This window comes from Ictidomys tridecemlineatus, unplaced genomic scaffold (genome assembly GCF_052094955.1).
Source record: "Ictidomys tridecemlineatus isolate mIctTri1 unplaced genomic scaffold, mIctTri1.hap1 Scaffold_1214, whole genome shotgun sequence".
Taxonomy (NCBI): Eukaryota; Metazoa; Chordata; class Mammalia; order Rodentia; family Sciuridae; genus Ictidomys; species Ictidomys tridecemlineatus.
The window spans coordinates 38,760-51,201 of NW_027521110.1; the positions used below are offsets into that span (position 1 = coordinate 38,760).

At 41.1% G+C, this 12,442-nt stretch overlaps 1 long non-coding RNA gene across 1 annotated transcript; it reads left to right on the top strand.

The window, feature by feature from the left end:
• The first annotated feature begins 472 nt into the window (after positions 1–472).
• Positions 473–11,580, top strand: LOC144372535 (uncharacterized). Its single transcript, XR_013432518.1, has 3 exons — positions 473–617; positions 5,952–6,101; positions 11,437–11,580. It is a non-coding gene; the product is annotated as an uncharacterized LOC144372535 (long non-coding RNA).
• Positions 11,581–12,442: the final 862 nt, after the last annotated feature.

Sequence of the window (12,442 nt, forward strand, 5' to 3'; positions counted from 1 at the left end):
CCTGTCCCTTACTTCTGGAAACTCCTCTACCACCTCCAAAGTTCTGAACTCCTGAGCATTTTTCATTCCACATATGTATTCAATGATTTTCTAACTCTTCTTCTCGAATTGCGTCTTACATGGGGCAAGGGTATTGTCAAGGCATTTTTCTGGATGATTGTGGGAAGATTTTGTGTAGAACATATTTGCATAAACATTGGATTTATTTTCCTATTTTTCATTCCAAAAACTGAATCCCTGACACTAACCCATACCCTACTGGACTCTGACTACGAATCATAATATGATAGAGAAAAATAACCCAAACAGAATAAAAATACTAGCAGTTCAGAGGAGGCATGAGTCGTACTTGGACAGGCCTTTTGAATTATAAAGGGTAAATGTTATGAATCCAGTCCAATGTAATAGATCTCCATGTGTTTTTAAACTTAACAAATATGTGAATTCCTGTCTCCCTTTCTTTGCAGCCTATTCAGCACATGTTTTTTTACATGCACATACAGAATCCTACCTGGTTTCCCAGCTACATTCTTTTGAGGTGGCTGACTTGGCAGATACAATCTGTGAGAAGAAATCACTCCTCCTAAATGCTGTTTGAACTGAAAATCAACCTATGGGTGAGCTTCCTACTTGAACAACATGATACATACATCCATGATCAGTAAAATAAATATTTTTGGATCTTTAAATGATATATATTTCATGATGAATTTCAATTGGCATATATATTTTTACTTCTTAATGTCTCTGTGTTTGTGTTTGTGTATATATATCTATGTATATATACACACACACACTCTCCAGATTTTTCAAAATATAAAATATATGTGTCTTATTTTACAATCCCTAAATTCATGTTCATGTATGTGGATTTATAATCAACTTTTCACAAGATTATTCTCAGAAATATTCATCCACCTGAAATACGTATTTGTTTCCTAGTACTGAAAACTAACTTCAGTGAATGGTGAATAGAAATCCTAACATTTCTTCAGTAACTGACCCTGTTTAACATCAATGCAAATAGACTCCTATGGGACATGATGTGTATTTGGACATTTATTTTTATTCAACACTGGTACATTACTATTTCTTCCGTTGATGCACATCATAGGATATATATTTCATCCTCATGTTCACAAATTTCTAGGCATTTGGTTCACTTTCCATCAAATCCTGCTTCAGAACACATGTATTCCTCCATGTTTCTTGACTGGTCTTTTCATGAGACTTCTTTCCAAGCATATTATTTTGGATTTCCATAATCACTTTGGAACCAAAACTCACACAGCCCTCATGGTAAACCATCACCCTAATATTACCATTAGATGTATAACTGGTTGGAATGAATGATCCTGTATCAATATAAGATTTCCTATATATTTTCAGATATCAATTCAATCCATTATTTAAATTGGAACCAGTTATATTCTTTATTCACAGTGTTGTCTATTCATGCATTATCTCTATACTCATAGACCCTGGGTATACCTATTTGTACCCCCGAATGCTAATTTATACGTCTTCAATACATTGCTCCCAAAAATAGTTGAAGAAATACTCATGTCACCTGATCTACATATATATTTTATCACAGTGATGTTCTGGACACAAAATGCAAAGGTCACACTTATGATTGTACCAAAGCCTAATTGGAAAGTTAGCATGGATTACTAAAACCATCCTTGTCCAGGTTGCCTAATGCTCTCAAATGTCAATCCTATTGGTGACTACACATTTGTTTCTGCCTTAGATTATATATTCAACCTCAACCCTGTTGAAAATGTCAAAGCCTATCACTCACTTTATACTTTTCCTGATTTCCTAATGTCTATATTCATATCTGCTTTCCTACATATCTTCCCCAGTTCATCATTGTGACTGACTCTTCACATGTGCTGACATTTACATTCACTCTCTAACAGACACCCTATTGCTAAAGAACTTTTGGTCCAAATATTATACCCACTCTTCTTCCTAAACCTAAGGACTATCTTCCTAATCCTACCTACTATCCCTTTTTGACTGGATCTTCTCTTCTACATTCAATCATCCAAGGTACAAGGTCCTATGCCATTGTATATGGATTTGTCAGAGACATCTGTACAGAATGTTATTCAAAGCTAAGTATTTCAATCAAGGGCCCAATGCCCTTCTGGCCTTCAAATCTTACTTAGATTTCTGTTTTCATACATATATTTCACCTCTATATTATTATAAATATCACAGGTTCCCAATACCATTCTTCATCCAGCAGAATGATTTCTAACCCAAATCGAACATTTTCTTAACCCCAAGCATTTACTTTTCCCTCAATCTAACTTTACAGAAGAGCAGGGACAGAGTTGGTCTTACAATACAGGAATGTAGGGGATCTTCCACCTGCTGAGAACCTCAAAGGTCCATGCAGAAATGATCCCTGGAGAAGTTGTAGGCAGCCAGGAAGGACCTGAGAGAGCAGAAGTCATCTTCTGTGGCAAACAACCTGGTCAGGATGAAAAGATGTGTCTGAATGAGCCTCTCTCTTCTTAATGTAGACAAGATGGACCAAACCAGGCCTGTGTGGAGAGCTTTTCCTAGGTGCCTATGGTTGATATACCATTCTAACTTGTGAAAGTGTCACAGGAAGCAGGGGCAGCCTCCATCTCATGGGACCCTTGGAAGCAACAGTTAGGACAGAGTGGTTTCCAAGGCAGTGACCTCATTCAGTTCCTGAAGGAAGTGACCTCACCACACTTCCTTGGTGATGGAACTCTCTGAACTTGGGATCCAGGAAGCCAGGCACCCAGAGGCAGTCCCAGTGCCAGTCCCAGTGGGCTCACTTGTTTGGATTTACCGAGGACAGGGTCAGTCTTTCTTGGTACCTACAGATGTGAGGATGGCCAATTGCCAAGGAAGCTCTGAAGGGGGTCTTTCCTGAGAAAGCAGGTAGTGGCTCACCCCTGGCTCCTGATAACTTAACAGAATTGGCCAAGGAGTCCAGATCTGAGACAGGACAGGCCATTTCGGGGGAACATAGTATGGCCCACCTGTCAGGGGACACTGCGGGTAGTCACAGACCTACTTGGGGGAAGGAGGTGGCTTTGTGGGTGTGGGTGTGAGTCTGTGGTTTGGTCTCATATTCTGAGAAGAGCTAGGGAAGGCGGTTTGTTTGGTTTGGAGTGGACTGTTTCTAGCAAGTCTTTTGACAAGGCGAGTGTTGCTATGTCTGTGTATCGCACTGTGTCCGTGGTTGTAGACATTAGAAAAGAGAATGCATCAATGGATGTGTCCTGTCTAGTAGAAAGCTTCCAGCAATCATCCTGCCCAATTTATGAATGGACTGGGGCTTGCCTTATCCATGGGCAAAACCTACTATCTTCCTAAATTTCTGGTTTTTTCCTGAATTCTGGCCCCTCTTCAGAATAGGCTCATGGTTTTGTGTCCAAGATATATACCACCTCCAAGCTTGGTGACATTGCCATGTACTAGATAGCTGAAATGAATAGTGAGCATCTCAGAAAACTCAGATATCAGTGGGCCCATTAAGTTCTCAGTGGAGAAACCCTGCTTTGGGCCTTTTGCTTACCTATTGTTCTGTTTCCCTGGATGTCAGCAAGGTCTTTGCCTCAGGACACCCCTTTGTGAAGCCTGAAGAAAACAGTTTTCAAATGCAAACGAACGGGCATCACTTGTGGCTCTTTGCTCAATTGCTTTGCAAAGGGATGTGTCTGAATCAGCCTCTTGGCCCTGTGTAAGGCTGTGGCTTAGATTGTCAGCACCTGATGGATCTCAAGAAAGATCCCATATGTGCATCCATAGCCAATATGGCAAAAAAGCAGTCAATGTGGATGAAGTCTCTTGCCTTCCTCTGTAAGGTTCCTGTCCTCCATCAAGTGAGAATAGGGATCCTTTGGGTCAAATGAGTTTTTCAAAGCCCTGCAGAGGCTAGCCATTATGTGCTTGGGTTTTCTCATGACTCCAATTCACACAAAGAATCTATACCCCAAGATCAGCAGGCCTCCAAGCGGAGAAGCTGAGCAGTATTAAAGGCAGGCCTATTTGATCACTCCTGGTTCAAAGGAAGGGTGTCCAGGCCACCCTGACATTAGGCAAATGATGGGCAAGGGAGCTTATTGTGGACACTGTCTTAGGCTGCGCCCCTCATGGAAACCTCCAGCCAGAGGTTATGAGTATTGTCTATATGGAAGAAGATGAGGGCCTTTTGGCAGTGTTTTGGTTTGAATTGTGGTCATTTGTGTGGCGGTGGAAGAGAGGACTGGGTCCGCCTGGGCTTGAACTCTGGTGTGATTCCCTTGGAGACTGAGTTCTGGAACTGAACTCAGAGAAGTATTGCCATGAATTGAGTTGGGATTTTCTGAGGCCACTCATGAGAGCCCCCCCTGGAAACTGAGATCGAAGCCCAGGGTGACTTTCCACAGAACACTGGGAATCTCAGCCAGGATATCACATGATTTTATTCTTAAAGTCCTGGCAGCCATAGTTGAGAGTCAAAACACACATGGACCTCACATTGTACACCTCAGTGGGCCTGGTTTCATGTGACGTTTTGGCCACTCTTTGGGAAGCCTTGTTTGTTAGAGTTCTCCAGAGATTTCATTGAAATGATCTTTCTCACCATTTAATGGTTCCTGAATGAATGGAAACCCACAGTGCCTCCAACTTCATCCTTTAAAAACGGCTAGATAAATACCATGCAATCTTTGAAATTCCCGTGACCAGGTGGCACTGGAGAACCTTTGGATGTCCTGTTGCTGATCATGAGTGTACCAGACAGGTGCCTTGATTGACGGGTTTCATGAAAATGATGAAGAACAGAGATGCCAGTATGGTGGGGCCTGCTGAGTAGTGGGCCTAGAGCAGTGGTGTGCAGGTGTGTGATAAAACATCTGTGGTGGGGCCATGTGGATCTGCGATGGGCTTCCAAATGGCTTGTGACTGACATGGTGCACCCAGCAGACCCTTATATGTAAAGGCATCTTGTTATATGAAGAGGTTTCAGAACAATGTTCAGAATCAGGTTGCTATGGTCAAGGGGCCACGCTCTGTAAGATAGAATCATGGTTGGTGCATTCTCCTAGGACCCTGACCCACCACACGTGACAGAACTCCCTCCAGCACTGTGTCCCAGTTAAACTCCTTGTATTTCGTGAAGCAAATACCAAACTCCTAGTGCAGCAGCAAGAAACACCACGAAAAGTGGAGGATGACCAAATGGCTTCAGAGTCCCCACGGGGAGACACTTAGCCCCCAATGGCCACAGTTTACCTACAAAGAGAGAATTCAGCACTTCTGCCTCATGTTCACTGGAAAATCAGAAACCATATCCTCCAGGTCACATAGATGAAGACCCAGCTTTGATGGTCTCACTACAAAAGAAGCTAAAGCTCCTGACAACAACATATATTTCAAAAGCCCATTCTCAGAGGCAGTTTCTCAAGAAGTCTTTAGGCCAGCAGAGCTCCATGTTTGTGGAGTGTTTCTCCTGTCCCTTACTTCTGGAAACTCCTCTACCACCTCCAAAGTTGTGAACTCCTGAGCATTTTTCATTCCACATATGTATTCAATGATTTTCTAACTCTTCTTCTCGAATTGCGTCTTACATGGGGCAAGGGTATTGTCAAGGCATTTTTCTGGATGATTGTGGGAAGCTTTTGTGTAGAACACATTTGCATAATCATTGGATTTATTTTCCTATTTTCCATTCCAAAAACTGAATCCCTGACACTAACCCATACCCTACTAGACTCTGACTACGAATCATAATATGATAGAGAAAAATAACCCAAACAGAATAAAAATACTAGCAGTTCAGAGGAGGCATGAGGCGTAGTTGGACAGGCCTTTTGAATTATAAAGGGTACATGTTATGAATCTAGTCCAATGTAATAGATCTCCATGTGTTTTTAAACTTAACAAATATGTGAATTCCTGTCTCCCTTTCTTTGCAGCCTATTCAGCACATGTCTTTTTACATGCACATACAGAATCCTACATGGTTTCCCAGCTAAATTCTTTTGAGGTGGCTGACTTGGCAGATACAATCTGTGAGAAGAAATCACTCCTCCTAAATGCTGTTTGAACTGAAAATCAACCTATGGGTGAGCTTCCTACTTGAACAACATGATACATACATCCATGTTCAGTAAAATAAATATTTTTGGATCTTTAAATGATATATATTTCATGATGAATTTCAATTGGCATATATATTTTTACTTCTTAATGTCTCTGTGTTTGTGTTTGTGTATATATATATATATGTATATACACACACACACACTCTCCAGATTTTTCAAAATATAAAATATATGTGTCTTATTTTACACTCCCTAAATTCATGTTCATGTATGTAGATTTATAATCAACTTTTCACAAGATTATTCTCAGAAATATTCATCCACCTGAAATACGTATTTGTTTCCTAGTACTGAAAACTAACTTCAGTGAATGGTGAATAGAAGTCCTAACATTTCTTCAGTAACTGACCCTGTTTAACATCAATGCAAGTAGACTGCTATGGGACATAATATGTATTTGGACATTTATTTTTATTCAACACTGGCACATTACTATTTCTTCAGTTGATGCTCATCATAGGATATATATTTCATCCTCATGTTCACAAATTTCTAGGCATTTGGTTCACTTTCAATCAAATCCTGCTTCAGAACACATGTATTCCTCCATGTTTCTTGACTGGTCTTTTCATGAGACTTCTTTACAAGCATATTATTTTGGATTTCCATAATCACTTTGGAACCAAAACTCACACACCCCTCATGGTAAACCATCACCCTAATATTACCATTAGATGTATAACTGGTTGGAATGAATGATCCTGTATCAAGATAAGATTTCCTATATATTTTCAGATATCAATTCAATCTATTATTTAAATTGGAAACAGTTATATTCTTTATTCACAGTGTGGTCTATTCATGCATTATCTCTATACTCACAGACCCTGGGTATACCTATTTGTACCCCCGAATGCTAATTTATACGTCTTCAATACATTGCTCCCAAAAATATTTGAAGAAATACTCATGTCACCTGATCTACATATATATTTTATCACAGTGATATTCTGGACACAAAATGTAAAGGTCACACTTATGATTGTACCAAAGCCTAATTGGAAAGTTAGCATGGATTACTAAAACCATCCTTGTCCAGGTTGCCTAATTCTCTCAAATGTCAATCCTATTGGTGACTACACATTTGTTTCTGCCTTAGATTATATATTCAACCTCAACCCTGTTGAAAATGTCAAATCCTATCACTCACTTTATACTTTTCCTGATTTCCTAATGTCTATATTCATATCTGCTTTCCTACATATCTTCCCCAGTTCATCATTGTGTCTGACCCTTTACATGTGCTGACATTTACATTCACTCTCTAACAGACACCCTATTGCTAAAGAACTTTTGGTCCAAATATTATACCCACTCTTCTTCCTAAACCTACTGACTATCTTCCTAATCCTACCTACTATCCCTTTTTGACTGGATCTTCTCTTCTACATTCAATCATCCAAGGTACAAGGTCCTATGCCATTGTATATGGATTTGTCAGAGACATCTGTACAGAATGTAATTCAAAGCTAAGTATTTCAATCAAGGGCCCAATGCCCTTCTGGCCTTCAAATCTTACTTAGATTTTCGTTTTCATACATATATTTCACCTCTATATTATTATAAATATAACAGGTTCCCAATACCATTCTTCATCCAGCAGAATGATTTCTAACCCAAATCGAACATGTTCTTAACCCCAAGCATTTACTTTTCCCTCAATCTAACTTTACAGAAGAGCAGGGACAGAGTTGGTCTTACAATACAGGAATGTAGGGGATCTTCCACCTGCTGAGAACCTCAAAGGTCCATGCAGAAATGATCCCTGGAGAAGATGTAGGCAGCCAGGAAGGACCTGAGAGAGCAGAAGTCATCTTCTGTGTCAAACAACCTGGTCAGGATGAAAAGATGTGTCTGAATGAGCCTCTCTCTTCTTAATGTAGACAAGACGGACCAAACCAGGCCTGTGTGGAGAGCTTTTCCTGGGTGCCTATGGTTGATATACCACTCTAACTTGTGAAAGTGTCACAGGAAGCAGGGGCAGCCTCCATCTCATGGGACCCTTGGAAGCAACAGTTAGGACAGAGTGGTTTCCAAGGCAGTGACCTCATTCAGTTCCTGAAGGAAGTGACCTCACCACACTTCCTTGGTGATGGAACTCTCTGAACTTGGGATCCAGGAAGCCAGGCACCCAGAGGGAGTCCCAGTGCCAGTCCCAGTGGGCTCACTTGTTTGGATTTACCAAGGACAGAGTCAGTCTTTCTTGGTACCTACAGATGTGAGGATGGCCAATTGCCAAGAAAGCTCTGAAGGGGGTCTTTCCTGAGAAAGCAGGTAGTGGCTCACCCCTGGCTCCTGATAACTTAACAGAATAGGCCAAGGAGTGCAGATCTGAGACAGGACAGGCCATTTCGGGGGAACATGGTATGGCCCACCAGTCAGAGGACACTGCGGGTAGTCACAGACCTACTTGGGGGAAGGAGGTGGCTTTGTGGGTGTGGGTGTGAGTCTGTGGTTTGGTCTCATGTTCTGAGAAAAGCTAGGAAAGGCGGTTGGTTTGGTTTGGAGTGGACTGTTTCTAGCAAGTCTTTTGACAAGGCGAGTGTTGATATGTCTGTGTATCGCAATGTGTCCGTGGTTGTAGACATTAGAAAAGAGAATGCATCAATGGATGTGTCCTGTCTAGTAGAAAGCTTCCAGCATTCATCCTGCCCAATTTATGAATGGACTGGGGCTTGCCTTATCCATGGGCAAAACCTACTATCTTCCTAAATTTCTGGTTTTTTCCTGAATTTTGGCCCCTCTTCAGAATAGGCTCATGGTTTTGTGTCCAAGATATGTACCACCTTTAAGCTTGGTGACATTGCCATGTACTAGATAGCTGAAGTGAATAGTGAGCATCTCAGAAAACTCAGATATCAGTGGGCCCATTAAAGTCTCAGTGGAGAAACCCTGCTTTGGGCCTTTTGCTTACCTATTGTTCTGTTTCCCTGGATGTCAGCAAGGTCTTTGCCTCAGGACACCCCTTTGTGAAGCCTGAAGAAAACAGTTTTCAAATGCAAATGATCGGGCATCACTTGTGGTCTTTGCTTAATTGCTTTGCAAAGGGATGTGTCTGAATCAGCCTCTTGGCCCTGTGTAAGGCTGTGGCTTAGATTGTCAGCACCTGATTAATCTCAAGAAAGATCCCATATGTGCATCCATAGGCAATATGGCAAAAAAGCAGTCAATGTGGATGAAAGTCTCTTGCCTCCTCTGTAAGGTTCCTGTCCTCCATCAAGTGAGAATAGGGATCCTTTGGGTCAAATGAGTTTTTCAAAGCCCTGCAGAGGCTAGCCATTATGTGCTTGGGTTTTCTCATGACTCCAATTCACACAAAGAATCTATACCCCAAGATCAGCAGGCCTCCAAGCGGAGAAGCTGAGCAGTATTAAAGGCAGGCCTATTTGATCACTCCTGGTTCAAAGGAAGGGTGTCCAGGCCACCCTGACATTAGGCAAATGATGGGCAAGGGAGCTTATTGTGGACACTGTCTTAGGCTGCGCCCCTCATGGAAACCTCCAGCCAGAGGTTATGAGTATTGTCTATATGGAAGAAGATGAGGGCCTTTTGGCAGTGTTTTGGTTTGAATTGTGGTCATTTGTGTGGCGGTGGAAGAGAGGACTGGGTCCGCCTGGGCTTGAACTCTGGTGTGATTCCCTTGGAGACTGAGTTCTGGAACTGAACTCAGAGAAGTATTGCCATGAATTGAGTTGGGATTTTCCGAGGCCACTCATGAGAGCCCCCCCTGGAAACTGAGATCGAAGCCCAGGGTGACTTTCCACAGAACACTGGGAATCTCAGCCAGGATATCACATGATTTTATTCTTAAAGTCCTGGCAGCCATAGTTGAGAGTCAAAACACACATGGACCTCACATTGTACACCTCAGTGGGCCTGGTTTCATGTGACGTTTTGGCCACTCTTTGGGAAGCCTTGTTTGTTAGAGTTCTCCAGAGATTTCATTGAAATGATCTTTCTCACCATTTAATGGTTCCTGAATGAATGGAAACCCACAGTGCCTCCAACTTCATCCTTTAAAAACGGCTAGATAAATACCATGCAATCTTTGAAATTCCCGTGACCAGGTGGCACTGGAGAACCTTTGGATGTCCTGTTGCTGATCATGAGTGTACCAGACAGGTGCCTTGATTGACGGGTTTCATGAAAATGATGAAGAACAGAGATGCCAGTATGGTGGGGCCTGCTGAGTAGTGGGCCTAGAGCAGTGGTGTGCAGGTGTGTGATAAAACATCTGTGGTGGGGCCATGTGGATCTGCGATGGGCTTCCAAATGGCTTGTGACTGACATGGTGCACCCAGCAGACCCTTATATGTAAAGGCATCTTGTTATATGAAGAGGTTTCAGAACAATGTTCAGAATCAGGTTGCTATGGTCAAGGGGCCACGCTCTGTAAGATAGAATCATGGTTGGTGCATTCTCCTAGGACCCTGACCCACCACACGTGACAGAACTCCCTCCAGCACTGTGTCCCAGTTAAACTCCTTGTATTTCGTGAAGCAAATACCAAACTCCTAGTGCAGCAGCAAGAAACACCACGAAAAGTGGAGGATGACCAAATGGCTTCAGAGTCCCCACGGGGAGACACTTAGCCCCCAATGGCCACAGTTTACCTACAAAGAGAGAATTCAGCACTTCTGCCTCATGTTCACTGGAAAATCAGAAACCATATCCTCCAGGTCACATAGATGAAGACCCAGCTTTGATGGTCTCACTACAAAAGAAGCTAAAGCTCCTGACAACAACATATATTTCAAAAGCCCATTCTCAGAGGCAGTTTCTCAAGAAGTCTTTAGGCCAGCAGAGCTCCATGTTTGTGGAGTGTTTCTCCTGTCCCTTACTTCTGGAAACTCCTCTACCACCTCCAAAGTTGTGAACTCCTGAGCATTTTTCATTCCACATATGTATTCAATGATTTTCTAACTCTTCTTCTCGAATTGCGTCTTACATGGGGCAAGGGTATTGTCAAGGCATTTTTCTGGATGATTGTGGGAAGCTTTTGTGTAGAACACATTTGCATAATCATTGGATTTATTTTCCTATTTTCCATTCCAAAAACTGAATCCCTGACACTAACCCATACCCTACTAGACTCTGACTACGAATCATAATATGATAGAGAAAAATAACCCAAACAGAATAAAAATACTAGCAGTTCAGAGGAGGCATGAGGCGTAGTTGGACAGGCCTTTTGAATTATAAAGGGTACATGTTATGAATCTAGTCCAATGTAATAGATCTCCATGTGTTTTTAAACTTAACAAATATGTGAATTCCTGTCTCCCTTTCTTTGCAGCCTATTCAGCACATGTCTTTTTACATGCACATACAGAATCCTACATGGTTTCCCAGCTAAATTCTTTTGAGGTGGCTGACTTGGCAGATACAATCTGTGAGAAGAAATCACTCCTCCTAAATGCTGTTTGAACTGAAAATCAACCTATGGGTGAGCTTCCTACTTGAACAACATGATACATACATCCATGTTCAGTAAAATAAATATTTTTGGATCTTTAAATGATATATATTTCATGATGAATTTCAATTGGCATATATATTTTTACTTCTTAATGTCTCTGTGTTTGTGTTTGTGTATATATATATATGTATATACACACACACACACTCTCCAGATTTTTCAAAATATAAAATATATGTGTCTTATTTTACACTCCCTAAATTCATGTTCATGTATGTAGATTTATAATCAACTTTTCACAAGATTATTCTCAGAAATATTCATCCACCTGAAATACGTATTTGTTTCCTAGTACTGAAAACTAACTTCAGTGAATGGTGAATAGAAGTCCTAACATTTCTTCAGTAACTGACCCTGTTTAACATCAATGCAAGTAGACTGCTATGGGACATGATATGTATTTGGACATTTATTTTTATTCAACACTGGCACATTACTATTTCTTCAGTTGATGCTCATCATAGGATATATATTTCATCCTCATGTTCACAAATTTCTAGGCATTTGGTTCACTTTCAATCAAATCCTGCTTCAGAACACATGTATTCCTCCATGTTTCTTGACTGGTCTTTTCATGAGACTTCTTTACAAGCATATTATTTTGGATTTCCATAATCACTTTGGAACCAAAACTCACACACCCCTCATGGTAAACCATCACCCTAATATTACCATTAGATGTATAACTGGTTGGAATGAATGATCCTGTATCAAGATAAGATTTCCTATATATTTTCAGATATCAATTCAATCTATTATTTAAATTGGAAACAGTTATATTCTTTATTCACAGTGTGGTCTATTCATGCATTATCTCTATACT